Below are 24,187 nucleotides of genomic sequence, written 5' to 3'. Positions count from 1 at the left end.
GCCTGACAATCTGCTTATTTCAAAGATAACTCTTTGGATAGTCCCGTAAAATTGTGTGATTTGGGATTTGCTAAAACTGATCAAGGTGACTTGATGACACCCCAGTTCACCCCTTATTATGTAGCACCTCAGGTACTGGAGGTACAGAGAAGGCATCAGAAGGAGAAGTCTGGAATCATGCCTTCCTCGCCAACACCTTACACTTACAATAAGACCTGTGTCTTAAGGCCCCTAGGGGTGATTATCTACGTGATACTATGTGGATACCCTCCTTTTTGCTCCAAACATCACAGCCCAACCATCCCAAAGGATATGAGGGAAAAGACCATGACAGGCAGTTTTGAATTCCCAGAAGAGATGCGGAGCCACATCTCAGAGCTGGCCAAAGATATTGTGAGGAAGCTCCTAAAAGTCAAATCAGACTCACCACCCAGGGAGTTTTGAACCACCCCTGGATCAACTCAGCTAAAAGAACAAACACAGCAAATGCAAGTTCACACCCAGTATCAGCCCCCTGCATCCAAAAAAAAAAAAAAAATCCTTCCAGAATCCAGGGGAAAGCATGTTCATACAGCAGCACTAATTCCATTATGGTCTCAAAGCCCTCACTGCTCTTACAATGCTCTCAGTTTATGTCCATCCACTGTAACCTTATCTGGGAGTATCTGATTCCTTGCCACAGTACCCAGCCCATACCCGCAACACTACAAGTTCTCAAAGATCTCCTTGGTCCCTAATAGACAGGCATAACTTCCACATATACTGATCTATTCCAGAGACAGTTTGGACAAAGAAATCCCCAAATAATGCCAAAAATCTCATTTGATATCCAAGCACTCTTGTTTGTATAATAGGCTAAGTTCTTCTCTACTCATTAAACTAATCCTGCCTGGACTTCCGTGGCATGATAGAGATCACCGCTAATATAAATTGTTTTTCTAGCAGCCTATTAAGTGAAAGCTCTTCCAAATTAATCAGGATTGTTAATATTCACAAAACATTTAACTCTTCTACTTCCATGGAACCTTTTACTCAAAACATAAAGAAGCAGAGCCATGGAAACGAATAAAAACCCTATGAGCACTGAGGGTATACTCCCTGGAAGAGCACATACCAAGTATGAACAAGGCCTTAGGTTCAATCTCTCATACTGCAAAAAGCAAATGAATAAGGCTGGTGCTTGTGTCTCATATCTGCAATCCAAGTTACTTAGGAGGCTGAGATCCAAAGGATAGCAACTGGAAGCCAGTCTAGGCAGAAAAGTTCATGAGACTCCATCTCCTAAACAACCAACCAAAAGCCAAGATAATGGCATGGCTCATAGAACACCAGCCAAGTAGGTGTGAGACCCTGAGTTCAAATCCCAGTATTGATAAAGCAGTCAATCAATATGTACGTGCGCATGTATGTATGTATGTATGAATATATTTAAAAAGGAGATAGGATGAGCTGGCTATGGTAGGCACATGAGTAATCAATAAGGAGGATGAGGCCGGAGGATCACAAATTGGAGACCAGCCAGGCACTAGTGGCTCAAGCCTGTAATCCTAGCTACTCAGGAAGCTAGGACCTGAGGATCACAGGTCAAAGCCAGCCCAGGCAGGAAAGTCCGTGAGACTCTTACTTTCAATTAACCACTAAAAAAGATGGAAGTGGAGCTGTGGCTCAAGTAGTAAAGTGTTAGCCTTGAGCACAGGTATAACAACCCCAGAGCTACTAGCTTAGGTAGCAAAGTTTCCATCAGAAAAAAATGTAATGAACTGACTAGTTACAGCTAAAGACCACAGTGGTCCTGTTTTGTGGTGGTTGTTCTCTACAAACTACATCTAAAGAAATAAAAATATGGTAATAATAAAAATGATGAAACAGAGCTTTTTAAAATATTTTTGTTTTAAATCAACCACAATAACCAATGAAATTGGCTTTTTTCAACTCCAATGTAACATAAGATACCAAATGTTACCTGTTGGGAAATGGCAGATGGGAAATCTAAAGAGAAAGAATGAAGTATAGACAACAAGACAGTGCAAATACAGTTGGATGACTGGAATCTAAAAGCAAAATGTCACGTTTCCACAGCAGGTGGGAACAGAAGGGACCTAATTACATTCCTCATCATTCCAACCCATGACCACTTCTCTGACAATCACCCTTCTTCAGTAGAGAACAGGGGATTATATGCCATCCACAGACCCTCCCAGACCCCCACTTTTACTGTTCTGAATGCCTCATATACTTCCCTCCACCACTGTGACTTGTTGAGTTTATTGGGATCAGTCTTGCGATTAAGTGCCTTGTAAATAAATAGAAAACATTTCACCAGTTCACTCAAATGTTTTACTGCCTGACCTCCTGCTTAGAGGTCACACAGGCCGCTGAGGGAGGAATGTCACCAGCATTCTTTTCTATCCACCTGGACTAAATGGTTACTTACCCCAGGCTAGTGCCTCTTCAAAGGTGCTAAAATGCCTTCCTTGCTTTCCCTAACACAGGAGAAACTACAACAGTTTCACAACTGGCTGCTGGATCCTTCTATTGATTCCCAGAAGGAATCTGGGTCATCTGTTTCTATAATACAAAATGAAGTTTTTCTCTAGAAATGACAACTTTTTCAACGCTATTATAGATATAGATATAGACAGACACCTATAAAAATAGATAGATGATAGATAGATCATCTGTTTCTCTAATACAAAGTGAAGTTTTCTCTACTAGTATGTATATATATGTGTATATATTTATATATATATGTGTGTGTATGTATTTTTATATACATATAATACTATACACTATAATATAGTAATATAATATATATTAAAAACCCTCCAGTGAAAGATCATTGACACATGTGTATGTTAATAGCCCAAATAAAAACACCTCTCACATCAAATGCATACATATGTACATTATTTTCATAAAATGTATGGCCATCCCTAAGTGGCAAAAAGGATGCACCCACCTATTGGAGCCCAGAAACAGAAATGAGTTTTCTGACAAAACCATAACAATTAAAACTGCTGATCTTTGCCTTGGGAGAAAAATGATGCACAAATACTAAGCAAAAGATCATGTAAACAAACAGAAATGAGAAACAGCAACAAGAATGCAGTAAGAAGATCTATTAAAGGTAAGAAAATTAGTGGGAAAATTATGGACATCACCGCTCCAGCATTTGTCCACAAGTGGTCATCAAAAACATATAAAACCATCTTTCATAGGGTTTTGTTTTATCTGCACTTAATCTGTAAGAAAGTACAAACAAGAAGCTTATTAGATCATTTTTCTTCTCTAAATGAGAGATTTCATATCAGCAATATAACATCTTAAGCGATGACACAGTACCTTCCATTGAATACGTGGCCTTCCCTACTCTGAAAATTCAAAATTCAATTGAATACATGGTCATCCCAACTCTGAGAATTCAAAATCCAAAATGTTTCAGATTTTAGCTGATGGGATTTTATAATTAGGAATGCTCAACCACTAAAGTCTACATAAATATCCCAACATCTAAAAAAAATCAAAACCTAAATCACGTCTGGTCCCAAGAATTTTGGTAAATGATACTCAGTATGAATCTCTTTCAAAAAAAATAACTTGCAAACTAAATGACCAACAAATAATTTTCATCAACTCCAATAACTCTCAATGATTGGAAAAAGAACACAGAGAATCCAAGCACCCAGGCCTGGAGAAAACGTATGCAATACATGTTTTATATCAGGTTCTGAAACAAGCCGGCTGGCCTAATTGCATCTCGCTTAAACCAGCATAAAAAAATAGCTTACATTCCTTGAGTCTAAACCAAATGGTGGTAAGTGGAGGAGGCTGCTTGGAAGCACACTTAGCTGACTCCAGGCTATTTTAAGTACAGGATGAGAAAAGTGTAAACCAGAGAAGCAAATAATAAAAGCTTCACTTGTAAACAGAAGACGATCAATTGGGAAAATGAGTACCATGATGTTTCTAATGATTCAGTGTGCAACTCACATTTAAAGCTTCAAAACATTGCTGGTGATATAAATTACACAGAAAATGCTGGGGGGCGGGGGAGAATAGGAGAGAGAAAGGAAGGGCAAAGCAGAACACCACCATCTCTTAAAAACTACAATCATGATCAGGAGTTGATTATGGACTAAAATAACGATCATATTCAGGGAGGTGCCTGAACTGTGGGAAACTGATGCACTCTTAATCCTTGGGTATCATTATCTTGCCAACATTAAGGATCTACAGCACACAGAACAGGCCTGACCCACAGAAGCAGTGTCCCAGAACTTGGCTTCCAACACATCTCTTATAGGAGGAACACATACATCTTTCTCCCTCTCCTATTTTCCACTGTCCTTGCACATCGCCTATTGGAAATCCTTCCTAATCATGAATGAAACTACTTGGACTAGCTCCATGGAATTGACATCTTGAGCAGGGGCAAGAGACAAGGAACTGAGAGCATTTGCAAAGAGGTTTGGGGTGGGGAGAAGCTTGACCCAACAATATAGCTGGGTGCAGGAACTCTGCCACCTCTACAAAACCTCCAGCCCTACCTACTGCTGGGCCTGACTGGAGCCTCCAGCTTATATCATTGAGCACTAGCCTAGGAATCTACTTTCTGTAACCAAATAGTACTTCCCGAGATGGCTATATTCGACAGTATGCTACACAGAGGCAAAGAAAGCTTTAACCAAAGAGCAGGGAACCTAAGCACCAATTTTAGCAATGCTCTACAGAAAATTTCTAATTTAAATTTTAAATGGATTGATGAATTCTGCAACCACTCCTTTATAAAGTGGCCATAGACAAGACACAACAGCATAAGTCAAAGGGAAAAAAAACTACATCTGTAGTCCTAGCTACTCTGGAGGCTGATATCTGGAGGATTGTGGTTTGAGATCACATCCAAGTAGACAAGTTTACTGCACTTCATTTCCAAAACAACTCCCAAAATGCAGGAATGGAGACGTGGCTCAAGTCTAGCAAGCACAAGTTCAAAACACAGAACTATCCAAATGCATGTGTGTAGATGTGTATATTCATAAACACACACATACGTAATAAGTGAGCTCTTTCTATAAGTGGCTGGACATGACCTGTGAAAATGGTTCGCTACTCTCCTCGTCCCTAGAACCATGTAAATCAAGCAACTCTGATCTTTGTGACCACTTTAAGAATATCCTTCTTAAAGCCACCAAAAGGCCACCTAGCCTAAAAGCCACCAAGTATTTGAAAAATGTCACTTTCAGAATCCATGCATCATTCTGGCAGCACAATGATAGAGTCAGTAGATATATTCAGCCAAACAGTAGAGCTAGACACAGGGTTAGTGGCCCAAAAGGGCTGCTATGTTTTTGGTCACATGCTTAAGAATGGAGACAGGAGGGGCCAAGTACAATGTCTCACAACTGAAATACCTGCTGCTCAGATGGCAGATAGAAAAATGTCAGTTTGAGCCCGTCTCAAAAATAAGTGAGGTGTGGTGAGGTATACCTACAATCCCAGCTACATGGAGGGTCTAGGGAAGAGAATTACAGCCCCAGTCATGGCTAGGAAGCCAGGCATGGGTGGCTCACATCTAAAGCCATCCCGGGCAGGAAATGCCATGAGATCCTCATTTCCAATTAACTATCAAAAAAAAACAGAAGTAGAGCTGTGGCTTGAATTGGTAAAGCACTAGCCTTGACCATCGCGCTACACACACACACACACACACACACACTCTCTCTCTCTCTCTCTCTCTCTCTCTCTCTCTCTCACACACACACACACACACACACACACACACACACACACACACAAGCTCAGGAACAGTACCCATACCCTGAGTTCAGGCCCCAGGCCCAACAAAAAAGGGCTAGAAGCATGGCTCAAGTGGTAGAGCACTTGACTAATCAAGTTTGAGGCCCTGAGTTCAAACCCCAATACCACCCAAGGGGGAAAAAATGCAGAAGGAACAGCTGGAACTTTAGGGTTTGTAGTTTAATAAACATATTCTGATGACAATTACCCAAAATGCACCGCTCATTGTCAGATTAACCAATAGCTGAGTTTCCCCTGCCACATCAAGGTGGTCCTTATTGCAAAGGAACAAACTGTCCACAGACCAAAAGAGGCAGTTGCACAAAATACATATTATATCTTTAAAGAAACTGAAGACGCCAAATCTTAGGGCAGGGGAATAGTTTGGCATAAAATACATCAAAATAAAAGTAAAATATAATATATATACACACATATATATGTGTATGTATATATATAGGACATATATATATATATATATATATATATATATATGTCACACATGGAAAGATTCAAAATACAGATTAAGCATCCCAAACCTGAAATGTTATGAAATCTAAAACTTTTTGGGCAGTGAAATGATGCAACACGATATTCAAAAAATTTTGGCTTTTGGCCGGGCACTGGTGGCTCACGCATGTAATCCTAGCTACTCAGGAGGCTGAGATCTGAGGATCGCAGTTCAAAGCCAGCCCGGGCAGGAGAGACCGTGAGACTCCTATCTCCAATAAACCACCAGAAAACCGGAAGTGGCGCTGTAGCTCAAGTGGTAGAACGCTCACCTTGAGCTGAAGAGCTGAGGGACGCCCAGGCCCAGAGTTCAAGCCCCACGACCGACAAAAAAAAAAAAAAAAATTTGGCTTTTGAAGCACTTTGATTTTTAGATTTTCATGTGAGGGATATTCGAGCAGGGAAAGTCCACCATACAAGTATTCCAAGTATTCCAAAAAAAACCCCAAAACTAAAACACAACTCTGACATCTGAAACGTTGCTGGCAGGAGGCATTTCAGATAAGAGATAACAACCTGTACAACACACTTGAAGGACAGACACCAGGTGTGCTGCAAACCTTTCTTCAGAACTACTTCTCTCCAGCAACCCCTCACCTATCTGCCAAGACTTCCTTTGGGGAAGGAATTCAGTTCCCTTCCAATCATCCCTCTCTCTCTATCACATTCTGCTCTCTAGGCTGTAGGTTTCTAGATTAGAACTTGAAACACCCCCATGTCTCAATTATTTCCAAGTTATGAAATTCTCAAAACAAATTAATGTAATATGTGCATCCTATAAAGAAATCTGTCACATAGTGGGTAAGGAAACTTAAAACCCTGGAGAAGATGTTGCAATTCCCAAAAGGAAATAAATCTTGGCTCTGGAGAAGCCCTAGGGGCACATGTGTGCCACAGAACAACATCACAGTTTAAAGAGCTACAGGGCAGGGGCTGGGAAGGTGGCTCAGTGGTAGAGCGCTTGCCTTGCATGCTCGAGGCCCTGGGTTCGATTCCTCAGCACCACATAAGCAAAAAGAAAAAAGCCGGAAGTGGCACTGTGGCTCAAGTGGTAGAGCGCTAGCCTTGAGCTGAAGAGCTGAGGGACAGCGCCCAGGCCCAGAGTTCAGGCCCCACGACCGGACCCAAAAAAAAAAAATAAATAAATAAATAAATAAAAAAAAGAGCTACAGGGCATCGGCAGGATTCCACTCAGAGCCACTGCCCATTCCGCCTCTGCAAAGACCAGGAAGTCTAGGTCTCAGCTGCAATGAGCAGCCATGTTTTGCTGCAATGGATGACCATGTTTTGCAGGTATCTTTTTCCACAATACTAGAGATATCTGCTAAATTCCACTCCTCTCACTCAGGCGGCTGAGATCTGAGGATCATAGTTCCAACCCCAGGTAGGGAAGTCCAAGAGATTCTTTTTCTTTCTTTTTTTTTTTTTGTTGGTCATGGGGCCTGAACTCAGCCTGGGCACTGTCCCTCAGCTCAAGGCAAGCACTCTAGCACTTAAGCCACAGCGCCACTTCCGGTTTTTTCTGCTTATGTGGTGCTGAGGAATAGAACCCAGGGCCTCATGCATGCTAGGCAAGCACTCGACCACTGAGCCACCTTCCCAGTCTCCGAAAGACTCATCTCCTATCAACCAACCAAAAGCCATTAGTGGCTCAAGTGGTAGAGCATGAGACTTAAGCAGAAAAAGCTAACAGATGACACCAAGGCTCTGAGTTCAAGTCTCTTCAAGCCCCAAGTATGTATGTATGTACTACACATACACACACACACACACACACACACACACACACACACACACAGAGTACAGAAACTATGAAAGCATTATCTATGCAAATTAATTTAAATGAATGCAGAAACCAGAACACTGCATAGAGGATTGCTCTGATTTTTCAAAGCTTGAATTTACTATTTAAACTTGCTACTTGAATCTTGTTTGTATGTTTTTTCCTGGAAAAAATACATACATATCTGAAAACTAGTTTCTTCTAAGAAGAAGACAATAAGGAGGTTTCTTCATTCTTTACTTTGACCACAAATTCAACAGTAGAGTTAAGAACAGCAAATTTTCAGAGGCACAACTAAGAACCTGAGGAATCATATTTGAAAAGAACAACTGCCTCAACTTAAAGACCAGGAAACTGAGTCTTCAGTAGCTCACCTAAAACTAAAATCACTCAGTAGTGGCAGATTAGGACTGGAGTTCTGCAGTTTCACAGGAGGTCACTTTCACTAGACCATGGGCCATTGCTTTATCCATCTGCAAGAGTGGTTTCATCTTACAGGACCTACAACACTATGCAGCAAGCTAGAGAGGCTTCCAATGATGCCTAATGGATATCGAACCGATTAAAATGAAGCTGAAGTTAGACAAAGTATATGTGTGTGTGAGAGAGAGAGACAGACAGATGATTCAAAACACAATTTCAAAAGTCCCAAGTTGATTTTCTGACGGCCTCAAAATTCAAGGGAAAGTATCATTCGAGTTTCTCCCTTTATCAGTAGGTATATTTTATAAAGAGACTATCTTAAGCATTCAGTAAGTCCCCAGTTTTTGGCTGAAGTTGGAGCTGTGTGGAAGAAATGTTAGGAGGCAGAAAACGGCACACGAGTAGCACAGCAGTGGAGCGGAAATGACATAGGAAGAGGTGAAGAGAGCAGGTGTTGTACACAAAGCTGGATGCCCAAGTGGCCTAGACAGGGCAGCAGTGCAAGTCACTCACTGCCCAACGGAGAACTCTAGCCAACGTGCACAAGGAAACCAGGTGTTCCGGCATATCTATAGTGTTTTACCTACAGCCAGGGATTTCTAAGTAACCAGCAAAAAAAAAATCAGGACTGGGGGCATGGCACAAGTGCTAGAGTGCCAGCTCTGAGCAAGAAAACAGAGTATGATGGTGAGGCTCAGGGTTGGCTCAAAAATAAAGAAGAATTTACACTGAGAAGCCTAATTGTCAGCAGCATTTTCCAACCAGAAGAAGAACTAGAGTCTGGCCTTGAACTTCAATCCTCTCACTAACTCCCTCTCAAAGTGCTAGGATTACAAGCATAAGACCCTGGTTGGTACCCAACTTCAGTTCACTTACACTCTTGAGAAAAGAACTGTTGAACCCTACCTATGCTATAGAGGTTCAAACAGTTTATCACCTCACGTCCCACTGGCCAATATACACATACACCAAATGTTCAAGCCCACAGTCACTAATTCTATAAGATTTCCATGTAAGTTGCAAGGAAACAGAAACAGGGGAGAGGAGCAAAGTTAAAGATCTATATTTCCATTTTTATTATATCATAATTATTCCCTTTAATTATTTTGATGTTTGGATTAGTCCTAATTCTAACAATTTGTAAATAACATCACCATATATATAGTTGTACAAGATACCATAAAGTTTGTTGTACAAGATATATTTCTTTTATCTGGAGGGAATTTCCTCAGTGTATAGTTTGCATGGTATGCTCTGTGGTCAGAGGACAAGACTGCTGGTAGATCTTGTTACATATGGCCAGATTGCCCTCCAGAAGGACTATCAGTTTATGGTGCCATCATTAATATTTAAGAGAGTTTTCTTCATGCTCTCCTAATGCTGGGTTTTGCAATTCTCTTTTTGCTATTTTTATAATTACATGCAGTTTTGCAACTACTAGTGTGGTATTTTAAACCCAATAACAAATAAAATAGCCATTTTTGTCTTGTCTTTGTTTCCTTTGTCCCCTATTTTTCTCAGTAACTATTAAATGCTGTTATTCTTAGAATAAAACAAAGAGATCAGAGCTACTTCAGAGATTGACTGAAGTGTATATAAGGTAGAAGGTTAGATCACACCGGATCCGCTTTCCCAGATGTGCCAAATGTAAAACTTGGGACAGCTGGGCACTGGTGGCTCAAACCTGTAATCCTAGCTACTCAGAAGGTTGAGATCAAAGCCAGCATGGGCAGTGGAGCTATGACTCAAATGGTAGAGCACTAGCCTTGAGCAAAATGGCTCAGGGACAGTGCCCAGGCCCTGAGTGCAAGCTCCAAGACTGGCAATAACATTTGGAAGTCAGAACTTCAGCATGCTTTGGTTATTTTTCTCTAGTACAATAAAAGACTGCCCTGTGGTCACTGTTCTGTGTGTGTGCACACTCACACTTCAGGAGGTTGTATTTGCTGTTGGATAAGAGACTTTATAATGTTTATCTGTAACATAGCATTGTAATTATCCTTACAGAACTGTGACAAACCTACTCAGATTTCTGAAATCTGTTGTATATTTTTAAAGTCTAAAGAGAGGAGATTTTTTTTTACTGTTCTCTTGAGTCGCCCTAAGTGGCTTTAATTCTATGGTTTTCAGAGTTGCCTGTTGCTCTATGGTTTATGTAGCAGAAAATAGCACACTGAAACCTAAGAAGGGGTCTTATTACAGCATTCTCCCCCAAACTGTAAGTGAAACTTTTTATTACCAACTGTGTCCCTCAGTTGGCTTACTCTACGAGTGTCATAGTGCCTGCTGCCACGCTATCTTTGGCTTCTGCTTAAAAACACTAGTGTCTAGACATACCTATAAACATCATTGGTTATATATTGTCTCATGTAAGGCTCTGAGACTTCACAGCAGCAGCAAGCCAGAGTCCACAGTGCACTGGCAGAACTGCACTCACTCGCACGTGCATGAGCTCTTGCCTGCATGTGTGTGTATGTTGTGTGTGTGTGTGTGTGTTAGGAAGTTGAGATGTTTGGGAATGGCAGTTGGGTCCTGCAAGCTGCTATTGGAGTGCAAACGCCTCTCACCTCATTTAACAAAGGAATGTCAAAAATCCTCAGAAGCCAGCATTCTATTCTCTATGTCTTAGGACACCAGCAGCTGGTAAAGCTCTTGTAAGAAATATTGCAGCACTGTGAGAAGCAAGTGTAAGGGAGGAGGGGCGGGGCAGGGGAGGAGTTGGAGATTTCACTGACTTGTGACCCAGACAACAGTGTGTGAACCAGTTTATTTCAAAAGTAGGAATTATTAAAGGCTGCAGAATTAACAGCTTGGCTGTCAGGATGTGGATCCGTGTTGAAAAACTACAAATGTGCACAGCTTTACCATGAGACTTTTGGATTTTTGTTCCTGGATGTTTATTTCTGTTTCAGTTCATTTTGTGTAAGTATTTGTGGGACTCATTCATTGCAAATTTCTTCGAAAGTTTATAAAGTCTTGGTTTTAGGCTAATCTGTGTACCAAGACTCAGAATAAATGGGAGTGAGCTTGCTTTATGTCCATGTAGAAGAAACAAAGTAATCACAGGATAAAAGCTTTTGCCCAGTGCTGGTGGCTCACACCTGTAATCCTCATTACTCAGGAGACTGAGACCTAAGGATCGAGGTTGGAATCCAGCCCAAACAGTAAACTCTATTAAGATTCTTATCTCCAATTAACCACTAAAAACAAAAAGCCAGAAGTGGAGCTGAGACCAAAAACTAAGAAACAGCACCCAGACCCTGAGTTCAAGCCCCAGTACTAGCATTCCCTGCCCTACAAAAAATGCGGGGGGAAGGAGGGGGAAAGAGGAATATCTGTAAAATGGTGATTATTCATATTGAATTGTTACATATCTGAATTTATAAAAAGGCTACTACTGAACTCTTCTAATGAGTTCTTATGCATATCATAAATGTTTTGAGCTGCTAATAGTTTTGTCAATAAAAGGCATGTGTGTCTTTGTAATGGGCTCCACTGTGTTCTTTATTTGAGAAGTGAGGCTAAAGGCATGAAATGTTTTATGTGTATGAGCTTTGTGGTTGGTCACCTATGTGACCTAGACTGTGTTGCCCAAACCTGTTAGTATCCAATCCCTAAGGCTCTTGATATTTTCTTGCCTTCTTAGCTATATAGCTATATATTATCATATTATCATATATTATACTAATTTAAAGTCCACTTACATTTCTGATTTCACTTAATTTCTTATTATTTCAGAGGGTTTTGTTGTTGTTGTTGTTGTTGTTGTTTTGTCTGCTTGTCTGTGCCAGCACTAAGGCTTGAACTCAGGGTCTGGCTGCTGCCCCTTAGCACTTTCGCTCAAGACAGATGTTCTACCAGTTGAGTCACACTTCCACTTGCAGCTTTTTGCTGATTAAGTGGAGAAAAGAGTCTCATGGACTTTCCTGCCTAGGCTAGCTTAAAACCACGATCCTCAGGTCACAGCCTCCTGAATAGCAAGGATTATAGATATAAACTACTAGTCCTCAGCTTCTGTTGGTGTTTTAATTCATTTCATATCATTTCCAATCTTTCCCCTCACGTAACACATCATTATGCAGCATTCCATATCAGATCCCCTTTGACCAAAAGAATCTGTATGATCTTTTAAAAAATATATGGCCTTAAAAAGTAGAACATATACAGAATGTCAGTGGCATACTACACGGATTTAAACATGAGTATTCTCAAAGCAGGCCCTCTGCCCCAAAAGATCAATTAGATACTTACTTAAGCCTTGAAAAAAACGTGTGCACTCACCATGTAAAGATGAGTTAACAAAGTATCCAATGAAGAATCCTTATGGATCTCCGTTTTCTGCTGGGAAAAGGGTATACCAGTTGCCACCTAGGGCCTTTCCATGATAACTAATTGCTGCCTTGAGCTATTATCACTAACCTGGTAACAGAGAAGGGACACCCTTCTGACATTTATGACAGCTCTGCAGGAAGAGACATCCACTACCCAAAACCTGCAGCCTTTCCTCAGACATGTCGCTTCTCCACTCAAGAGCAAGGAGCTCATACAGCAACAGTTTACTCTTACAAGTGATACCGTTTTTTAGCCAGGGTCTACCTACAAATATAGACTCATAAACATGATGTAGGGGAAATACAATGGCTATTTTAAAAAGCAATTTGAACTCACTACCAAAAAGAGGAAAGAATGGGGAAGGGGAATAGTTTGGAAGCTGACTGCGGTTGCTGTTTTGAAGCTGACTGCGGTTGCTTACCCTTGTCATCCCAGCTACTCAGGAAGCAGAGATCTGGAGGATCACAGTTTAGGTCCAGCCAGGGCAGAGTCAGGAGCCTCCCATCTTACTCAATATCTCAGTTAAGGATATATTTATGCTTGTCATCCAAGCTCCATGAGAAACATAAATAGGAAAATCTCTGTCCAGGCTCCTTTCTGTCTGCAAAAATGTGAGCCACTATCCTAAAAAGCAAAAAGGGTTGGAAGTGTAACTCAAATGACAAAGTACCTATCTGGCAAGTTGTGAGACCCCGAGTTCAAATCCTAGTACCACCAAAAGACTTCTTAAGTTTCTAAAACTTAAAATCATGGGTTTAGATGAAGAATTCCATGTGCAAATCCATTGAAATTAGAATCAAAACATATAGCAAGATTGAGTCCAAAGGTATTCTTCAATTTCCTTGTGGAGATTTTTTTGACACACTATTATTACTTCAATTAAAAACATTTATCATATATCTACTATCCATCAATTGCTCAAACATGCTTTAATAAGTATCTCCTGGGCATCAGGTGCCAAGATCCCAAAGAAAAGTAAGTTACAAGACCTGTCCTCTAAGAGCTCACAATTTAGAAGAGAGAGCGGAGCAAACAATTTTAATAATTATTATATACCATGATACATACCATAGTAAAGGGTGCGTAGAGTGCCAAAGAACAACAAAAGTGACAATTCTATGAAAAGGACAGGTAAAACATCTAAAAAGACATAAAAATCTCCAGGCAATGGTGGCTTATGCTTATAACCCTAGCTACTCAGGAAGCTAAGATCTAGAGGACTGTGGTTCTAAGATAGCCTGGGCAGAAAAGCCCATAAAAATCTATCTCCAAAATAACTAGCAAAAAGCTGGACTAGAGACATGATTCAAGTGGCTGAGCAAATAAGCCAATTTACTTGCTTTAATTGAATTCAAGCCTCAATGCTTTAAAAAAGAAAAAAAGACAAGAAAAGGAAAACATTTGAAATTTTAAAATGCATGGAAGGTTATTACGTGATCAGGTATGAAAAGGAATTCACAGAAGAAGTAACAATAGTATCACTAGTCAAAGCACTAAGACTTCAGCCATGGGAAATGTTTGGAGGAGGATGACCTAGAGCCACGTGAGGCTTGGGGGAAGAGGCCCAGCCAGCCAAAGCTGGCAAGTGGGGTGGGATCCAGAGCTATGGAGAAGCCAGGCACCAGTGGCTCATGCCTATAATCCTAGCTACTCAGAAGACTGAGATCTAAGGATTAGAGTTCCAAGCCAGCCCAGACAGGAAATTACTGAGAAGCAAAGTTGTGGCACAAGTAGTAGAGCACCAGCCTTAGAGAAAAAGCTAAAAGACAGTGCCCAGGCCAAATTCAAGCCCCAGTACCAGCATAAGAAAAATAAATAACTAAAAAGTGCTATGTAGAGTCCGAAACACTCTGCTAGCAAATATACACTTAAACACAGGCCACTAGGTGTACCTTTAAAATTAAACAGTTTAGATTAAAGGTACAATATAATAAATATATAACTTCCTATGCTCAGCTTAGGAAACAAAACAATACCATATTTCTGTTCTCACCTCCAGTACTAACTACCCCTTATGGCATCATTTAATGCTCATACTTCTTGCTTTCTCTTAACCCTTTGCCATAAATCTAATTATAAAATGTATTATATATTATATATTAATTATAATGCTACATATATCTTAATATACTTATGTTTGTTATATTATATTATATATTATATGTTTTATAGATAGCCAAAAACAACATAAAATGGGCAAGAAAGATCCTAAGCAGGGGAATGAAAACATCAGCTCTGCCTCAGGAAAGAATCTGGAGTGTAGACCAGGGATTGGTCCAGCAGTGGACCTGTGAGCCAGCAGCCTAGACCACGTGGTGCTGGGACAGTCACCCTCACTGAAGAACTGTTTAATGAAGAGGCCAAGGTCAATGAGAGCCAACTGACTAGTTCCAGATGACCAACAGCAGAAGAGAAGCAGTAATATGGAAGAATGAGACGGGCCATGTTTCCCAGGCAGCTGACAGCCTCATGATGGGGAGAAAGGAGGAAAACACAAAGTACCAGGACACAAAGTAAATGGCCAGAGCAAAATGGCAAGAGGACCTGACCTAGAGAGACTAGATGAGTATTAAAGTACCTGAGCAAGGAAATAGCGTGACCATGACCACGACCAAGGCCATAGGTGGGAGTTCCTGGGCCCAGTCAGAAATGTCTATAGCTCTGGAGAACCTTGCCAACAGTGAGACATCAATCTGAAGACACTGGAGGTCTACTGGGCTTTACATGTGGGGAACGCCAAATCCCAAACTGAAGTATGTCTGCAACTCATGACAAGTTGCCTTTCATGACCATACAAGCAGCCTCCCAATCCTTTGAGGATGAAAGTAATGACAATAAGAAGTCTTGTGTTTTGGAGAGACCTCAGTGATTTCACTGCCACATGCTACAGTTCTGTCACAATGCTATTTTGGCTATGGGCATGTAAAGGAAACTATCACTGACACTGGGCCACAGAGCCATCTCCCTCTTAGCAACCTTAGCATCTACTGTCTTAGACAAAATAAAAACAGCAAGGTACTGATGGCTCCCACCTGTAAGCCTAACTACTTAGGGGGCTGAGATCTGAGGATCGCAGTTCAAAGCCAGTCCACGCAGGAAAGTCATGAGACTCTTATCTCCAATTAACTACGAGAAAACCAGAAGTGACGCTGTGGTTCAAAGTGGTAGAGTGCTAGCCTTGAACAAAAGAACTCAGGCCCCGAGTTCAAGCCTCACAATGGACAAAACAAAAAAGCAAGAGATTCTGCCTTTTCCTCTTTTACATAAGATACCATAAAAGACAATGCATAGAAAGGAAACTAAACATATTCTAATCAAAAGATGTAAACTTGTAAAAATAATTTCGTTTTAGTGACCAAGTAGTAGAACACTTGCTCCACCTCAAGTGTGAGGCCCTGAGCTCATTCCCCAGGATTGCAAAAAAATATACACAGATAAATAGGTAGGTAGAAGCTGGGCGCTGGTGGCTCACACCTGTAATCCTAGCTACTTAGGAGGCTGAAATCTGAGGGTCGCAGTTGAAAGCCAGCCTGGGCAACAAAGTCCATGAGACTTTTACCTCTCATTATACAACAGAAAACCAAAAGTGGAGCTGTGGCACAAAGTGGTAGAGCACTACCTTTGTTCAAAAGCTGTGATAGAGCCCAGGCCCTGAGTTCAAGCCCTAAAAATAGATAAACAGATAACTAGACAGGTAAGTAATTAGGTAGACAGACAGAGATCGACAAGCTAGAGACATCCTTTAATGCTCTTCCACTAATCCTAGCAGCAGTGAAGATGGAAAGAAGAGCACAAATTAAATATTTTACATAATCAATATATTGACTCAAAAGACCTAATTAATGAGTAATAGGATTTGCTATTGGAGTCCGAGTTAAGTGAGGAAAAGAATTCCTTAGCTTGAGTAGCTAACTCAAAAGAAGGCAATGTCACACCAAGATAGGAAAAAAGGAAGTAGAGAATTCAAGAAACTGGAGAACTCCACTTAGCCAGGTGGGCTTCTCCAGGTAGATCAGTTATTCCTAGGCTAAGCCACACAGAACAAGAATTTGATGTTGCTGTTTTAGTTTCTAAAGTCTGCCTGGTTATCATTTCCAATCCAGATTTCTCCACTTACTACTGAACACTTTGGCTTGACTGTCAGTAATATGTGTGTGGGTCAGTCTAGGAATAAGTCACCGCGGAGTGGTACCCAGCTTCTCCGTGGCTCTATAGAAACCAGACAAGAGTCATTTAAACCTATGCAGTTAAAAAAAGTTAAGATTGCCATCTTATCAAGCCTGAGGATCAAGGATGGGTGAACTAAAACAAACTTTCCAATTCAATGCTTCTCAGATACAGTGTGGACCAGCAGCAGCACCTGGGAGGTGCCTGAGAAGTGGAAATTCTCAGGTCCACACCAAAACTCCTGGACAGAGCCTGAGGCAAATCTGCGATGAAACAATCTATGTTTTAAAGAAGCCTTCCAGAGTACTGACATACTCTGGAGTTTAAGCTCTGCACTATATCCACAGTCCTAGCTCATGTCCCTGCCAAAAAAAGGAAAAAAAAAAAAAAAAAGAAATACAAGAGACAAACTTCTAATGACACAAGGAAATTTAGTATATATACATAAAGCACATGCTTCATACAAACATAAGTAACTAAGTATTTCTACCAATTTTCAACAATGAATCCTTCCCCCCGCCCCCCCCCCCCCCGAGCTAAAAATGTAAAACAGATCAAATCCATGGCCATGATAATGCTTCCTAACTTAGTAATGCACCTCAACCCTAAAATCTCAAACATTACAAATGAGAAGACTGTCTACTACTTAGATAAGGGATCCCTTCTCATTTTCTCACCAGACTCCTCCCTGATCACCAACATCAAGCATTTATGGGATGGCCAGCTAGGGTTACAGGATCTCTGGCTATGTAACAGACCTCTGGGTCAAGCTCATTGACCGGGCTCAGGATGTAACTCTTGACCTGGGCCTAATTTAGCCCCCTGAGGAACTAAGCTAAATCATCCACATCTCAAATTCTACATGTAAGCTTGATCTAAGAAAGAGTGAAGTATGTTTCTTCTAATAGCAAAGACCATGAAGCAAGTCAAACAAAAGCTCCACAGGAAAGGAAAAGCAAAGAACACAGAATCACAAAGAAAAGAAAGGAAAAGAATGTCAATACGCCATTTATAATCCAACTCAAAACCATAACCACCCTGATCACACAAAAAGCTACTTAACCACTAGTACCCTCTACCCTCAGATACTCTAAATCCTTCGTGCAAAAAGCATTGCATCATATCCTTTAATTCAAAATTATAAATAACTCCTAGATTATTTATTTTCATACTCTGTGTACATGCAATGTATGGCAAAGACATTGCTGGTCTGGAGCAAAATGAATTTCCTCTCCTGTCCCGCTAGAAAATCCTTAGCCAAACTTGCATTTTTCTAGGCTTTCTCCTTCTGATACCTCAAAGGGAAAATTTACCCTCTTCTTTAACCTCCAGGCCTGAATGCAATTCTGCATGTGACAGACTTAACTCATTCCTTGCAAACCATTCCACCCCCAGAACACACAGTACACACCTCTCCATTACATTCTTTCCTTTCTTCTAACACTCCCTCCTGCTGGGGAGATGATATGAAGATCAAGGAGTTAATGTTTGTCAAATACTTCAGGTTTCTGAGATAAAAAGACACCATCAAAATTCAAGGGACTGGTACTAGTTGGCATTTCTCTAGAGGTGTGTAGTTGACTCTGTACTGGGGCTTCAAAGAAGGGAATCCAGGCTGCCAAGAAAGGCCTGGGCGAAGATCAGCTAGCTTTTGCACTCTTGCTAAAGCAGGCAGTTATTCTAACATTCTTTAATTAACTGGATTTCAACATTAGAAATGCAAAAGCCCCTTACATAATACACTGGGCCCTTGTTATAGTAAGGAGTATACAGGCAAAAGAGTCTTTTTCTGTGCCCTTCTTCCCTAAATGGCTTTCCTTCCCCCAAACTTCGCTACTGCCTGGTCTTCTAAGAAGCTCCTCTAGGAGTGAAAGGCCACATGGCAGCTGCCAGCCAACACGTTTGCTTTCAGCCAATAGACTTAAAAAAAAAAAAACTCAAAGACAAAGCTTTATGTGTATGTTGGCACACATGTGAAGTCAAGCTGCTGAATAAAAACAAAGAACACATTCATGGCCACATACAACTCCCTGAACACATAAATAGCCATTCTTGACCTAGTCTGTCTCAGGCATTATGTTATACAGCATTGCATTCGATTCTCATAAATACCCTAGCAAGCTTAGCTGCTACTGCCTCCATCTTGCAGATGAATAAACTGAGATTTGGGAACACTATGAAGTTTGTTGAACATCACACCGCTAAAAAGTGGCAAAACTGGAACTCACACCTAGCTGGATTTCAACCTAGCAAACGTGGACATGCCACACGTTCCTAGGACCACTCAGTTAAGTCCTCCCTAGAAGGCAGACTGGGCAATGGTAAATTAATTTAAATCACGAAGTGCAGATCAAAAGGCTTGTTTTAGACATTAACTTTCTCCCTACCATAGCTTTTGTGTTGGCTTTCCCTCATTGCTTAATTAACTAATTAAGCATTTCATCTTAGCTCCTTCGGTGCCTTATCTCTAACAAAGTAAGGTACAGAATTCCAAGAATTAGAATGAAATTTACAAATTTATAGAACTTACGGACAGGTAATGAAGTCCAAATTGCAAGAATGTGATCAAATTCTTGTTCAAAAGTATAAGAATTTGGAACCCAGAGGAGATATAATTTGCCATCAAAAGGGTGATATGTGCATCCATGGAGCAAACTTAAATCATTAACATTAAAAATAGTGAACAATTAAAATCAGCATAGTTCCTGATTCTAGCTTTACCCATTCAAGGCAAATAAGAATTCTCCTAAAAATTCTAATTTCCTCTGAATTCTTTAGGTTTAAAATAGTCTCCCTAACTAACTACTCTATTACAGTTGTCTACTCAACATAGTACCCACATGCAGAGTAGAGTGTTAATTATGTGGATATGGATAAGCAAATGCTGGAATCAGGTCAGAAACGTGGGATGGGCAGGAAAAGATTTATTGACCACTTCTCTGTGGCAGGTCCTACACCAAGGGGAAAATTTCTGTCAAGGGGCTGTTCTTAGGATAAGAGAAGGAGCTAGAAGGGCTTAGATAAGCATCCAAAGTTGCAGGAAGCCAGGGAAGTGATAGGAAGTCAGTATGCTCTTCCCACTCCAATGAATTAGCCTGAGGCCATAGAAAGCTGGACGTACACCACCTAAGCCAGGACTCAGCCACTATAATTAATACTACGACCCCATTTCATCCCAGTGAAGAGGCACCTTAGAAGGACAAATCTTGGACAAATTTACAGTAAGGAGCAAGATGATGAGTCCTGAGCTATTAGGCTACATAAACATAAAAATGTTCAATTTTCATAAAGTTTCAGAGAAAGGAGCAGTAGTCCTTCAGAACTCTGCTAAAGCAATCATGACAATCCCCACCACACACACACACACACACACACATACACACACACACACACACACACACACACATACACACACACACACACACACACACACAGTTGCTTGAACTTAGGACCTCTCTCATTTTTTTTTCAATCATGGCTGTCTCTACCACTTCAGCTACTCCAGTGATTCCAGCTTTTTGCTGGTTAATTGGAGATAAAAGGTTCTTGGATTTGTTTGCACTGGCTAGCTTCAAACTGGGATTCTCAGCTTCCAGAGTAGCTAGGATTACAGGTGTGAGCCAATGGTACTGGTTAATAACAAGTTTTAAAAAGCAGAAGTCGTAGGACATACATAGTGCCACATTATGGCCGCTCATGCAGATTAGGGGAAGAGGACATAGTGCCATTAAGCACCCACTCAAGAAATCTGTCATTTCTATGGCACAGTCACTAACCTCCACCTCTACCCCCACTGATAAGGTAACTTTGAATACAAGCTTCTGCAGCACTCAGGTACTGTCATGTCCTATTGTTGTCAAGCAGCTCCGTACAGAGAATCCACACCATCTGAATGCAACTGAGCATGGTTCAATCAGTAGCAATAAAATGTAGCTGGTCATACAACAGGGGCATGTGGGGCGGAAGTGTCAGGAATGGGGATGTGTCCGAAGAGGAAGACACAACATACAGTTCCTGCAAGTGGGTAACAGATGCTAGCAAAACTGCACTAACTTGTCCAGTGTGTGTGTGTGTGTGTGTGTGTGTGTGTGTGTGTGTGTGTGTGTGTGTGTGTGTGTGTGTGTGTGTGTGTGTGTGTGTGTGTGTGTGTGTGTGTGTGTGTGTGTGTGTGTGTGTGTGTGTGTGTGTGTGTGTGTTGCTAGCAAAACTGCACTAACTTGTCCAGAAATGTCTCTCCAGCCACCAGGTAGTTAGCTAGCAATGACTTTTCTGTCCCTTTGCACAAACCATTTCCTCTGGGCAGAATGCACTTCCCCAGCCACTACCCAGGTAAGCACACCTGGACCCAGTAGGCACACCTTCCCTCCAGGAGGTCCAAGCCTTTTCCAGACTCTCCCTTGTACCCCTCTCCCAAGGGACTTGCTGTCTCTCCACATCAGCCTGAGGGCTTCTTCTGGTTCTAGCAGAGTACAAGCTCACTATGGGAGTTTGTTGAATGAATGAACAAATGAATCCGTTTTAAGAACTTACTTGACACAGGGGTAGAAACTCGAAACCATAGATGCAGCCGGCAGTCTAGAGATTGAGATTCCTCACTTCCACCAACAGCCTGTATGTAACAGCAGTCAGTCCCTCACCCTACAATCACCTCAAATTGTAGGTGGAGATGGGGGGGGGGGGTTGAGAGTTGGGACGGGAGGGTGACAGGTACCCAAGAAACAGTGGTGAGTAGGCAAAAGGACGGCGTTACCTGATTGCTCCCTCCAAAAATAAAAGGCAGAAACTCAACTCCCCTTGCAAGTATTCAAAACCAGGTCCAGGCGGGCCACGTGGGGAAGGGGGTGGAGGAGGATAGCAACAGGCCAAATGGTGAAAGTTTAAAATAGAGACCTTGCCTGAGACGAGGTGGCCACAGGTTGGTTTTTTCCCCTGTGGGCCTGCCTGCCCGACCACCCAAGTTGGATCCAGGACTCTTGGGGAATATGGCAAAGGTTTGGGGCCTGTGATTGGAAGAACAGAGAAGACCTGAAAACACCTCTCCTTCCCAAATCCCGTCCCAATGTGTGTGTATGTGGGGGGGGGGGGTCATAAAGGGCGACCTGTGAGTTGCATTCCCTGTCCTCTAGAGCAACGTCGACGACTTCCATCCTCCTGCCCCCCACGGCCTAGGTACCTCGGGCCGCTCAGCCCGGCCCTCCCCTTCCCAAGTCGCAGAAGGGAAGTGGGGTGAAAGGGAGCGAGGGTCGGCGTGTAGTCACCATCGCCCCCAGACAGCGCTGGTCTTCCAGCTCAACCCTCCCCCCCACACACACACACACCCCATCCCTTGAGCCGTGCGCCTCCGGCCCGGCAGCCCCCCCCAACACGGAATCACACCGCCCCGTGGCCGGGCCACTTTGCGCCCCTGCTGCCCTGCCAGGCGTCCCGGGCCAGCGATCGCCAAGTTGGCGCTGCCAGCGTTGGCCCGAGTCGTCGGCCAGGCCCCGGAGCGAGCGGCGAGACGCCCCCCACACGCTCGGCCCGCCGCCCCGCGCCGGACTTACCTGCTTACATGGCCCGCGCCGCGCCCCGCGTCGCGCGCCCCCCGCGCGGCTGCGCCCGGCCGCGGCGGCGTGAGCCCCGCTTCCCCACCGAGGTGATTCCAGAGGCGGCGACGAGGAGCCGGGGGAGGAGGAGGAGGAGGGGAAGCGGCCAAAGACCAGCGAGGTTTCCGTCGCGATCCCCGCGCCGCCAGAGCCGGGGCGCCCCGAGGAGGGAGAGGAGGGGCACAGGACCCGAGCACCGGGGTGTCCCACCCGCGGAGGCCGAGGAAGCGGAGGTGGAGGACGCCAGGGGCGCCAGCCCCGCCAGCGGCTGCTCCCCGAGGACCTGCCCGGGAGCGGAGGCCACTGAACCGCACCCCCCACCCCTCCGAGAGGGCAGCAACCTGCGCCCCGACTCCGCGCCCGCGGCGCCCGCAGAGCGGAGGGAAAGTTGGGAAGAACTTTGAGGGGCCGGGAGAGCCCGAGCGCCAGGAAATGCGAGCGGCCAAGAGCGGAGGGAGGAAGGGCCCGTGCGAGTGGGAGGGGACGGAGCAGGCGCCGGCTGCCGCGGCTCCCCCCCCCCCGGGGGGCCGGGTTCGGCGGCGGCGGCGGCGGCGCTGGGGGCCGGGAGGGGAGGGGGAGGGGGAGGCGGCGGGAGCGCGGGGCTAGCGCGCGCGCGCGCCCGGCCGGGGGCGGGGAGGAATGTGGTCCGGGAGGGCGCACGCGTCGAGGGCGCGCGTCGGGGGCGCGCGGCTGCGGTGGGAGGTGGGGGGGTGGGAGGACTGTGGTCCAGGAGGGCGCGCGTGCTCGGGGGTGGAAGTGGGAGGAAGGGGTGGGGGTGGAGTTGGGAGGGGGGGTCACGGATGCGCGGGCGCGCGTGGAGCGCGGAAACGTGGAGCCCCAGCTTTGGAGTTGGAGGCGCGCGGTCCGGAGGGGGACGTCACAACGCTGGAATCCCAGGAATGCCGGGCTGCCCGAGCTCCTTCGGCCGGGCCCGGGCAGAGTCGGCCACTTCTAATGGGCCAGCTTTGGAAAATGATCTCCAAGGTGCGGGACGGGGGGAGAGCTGAGGATGGGATGAAACTCCTTGTCCATACAAGATGTGGGATTAGAAAAGGTGACCACCCGTCTGGTCCAAGGCTGAGACACTCCAGGAGTCCGGGATGGGGCGGGGAAGCGGGAAGAAAGGAAGATCCCATCTAGAATTTCTGTAGGTGGCAGAAAGGTGCACACTCACCCAGAGCCAAGACATGCCTGCCACCGTATGGGGGGGGGGCGGTGGAGAGGGACACACCAAGCAGGATGTCCCCCGCCCCGGCCTAGGGCAGGACAGCCTGGGAGAGTTAAGGTGGCCTCACTGAGCAGGCAATCTCAGACCTTTCCCCAGAACATTGGAGCCTCCAGGTAAGCGAGCTGGTCTCAGCTCCCTTCCTGCCTCCCACTCCTAACCCCCTTGGCAAAAGCAGCTTTTGTATACTGGGAGTTGGAATATGTCGTTTTCCCGGTTTGTTCCCTGGCACAGAAGAGCCCCACCCTGCCCGGGTAGGCACTGGGAGGGAACTTCCTTAGCACTTTCGGAGGTGGGGTTAATGAGGCACAGCTGGTTAGATGGAAAAATTACTGAGCCAGGCTAGGGAACCTTGTTGGTCTCTGC

At 43.8% G+C, this 24,187-nt stretch overlaps 1 protein-coding gene across 2 annotated transcripts in view; it reads right to left on the bottom strand.

The window, feature by feature from the left end:
- Ptpn14 (protein tyrosine phosphatase non-receptor type 14) overlaps positions 1–23,056 on the bottom strand; it is a 149,120-nt gene extending 126,064 nt beyond the window's left edge. The window contains exon 1 of one of the 2 annotated variants that reach the window (XM_070041505.1): positions 22,555–23,056. The gene's annotated coding sequence lies outside the window, so the exon portion shown is untranslated. The remainder of the gene's footprint in view (positions 1–22,554) is intronic. The other variant, XM_070041504.1, reaches the window with a different exon arrangement.
- Between the last annotated feature and the right edge of the window lie 1,131 nt (positions 23,057–24,187).

Source organism: Dipodomys merriami, unplaced genomic scaffold (assembly GCF_024711535.1).
Source record: "Dipodomys merriami isolate MVZ:Mamm:240054 unplaced genomic scaffold, mDipMer1.0.p SCAF_31, whole genome shotgun sequence".
NCBI classification, from domain to species: domain Eukaryota; kingdom Metazoa; phylum Chordata; class Mammalia; order Rodentia; family Heteromyidae; genus Dipodomys; species Dipodomys merriami.
This window is presented reverse-complemented; position numbering and strand designations above follow the sequence as displayed.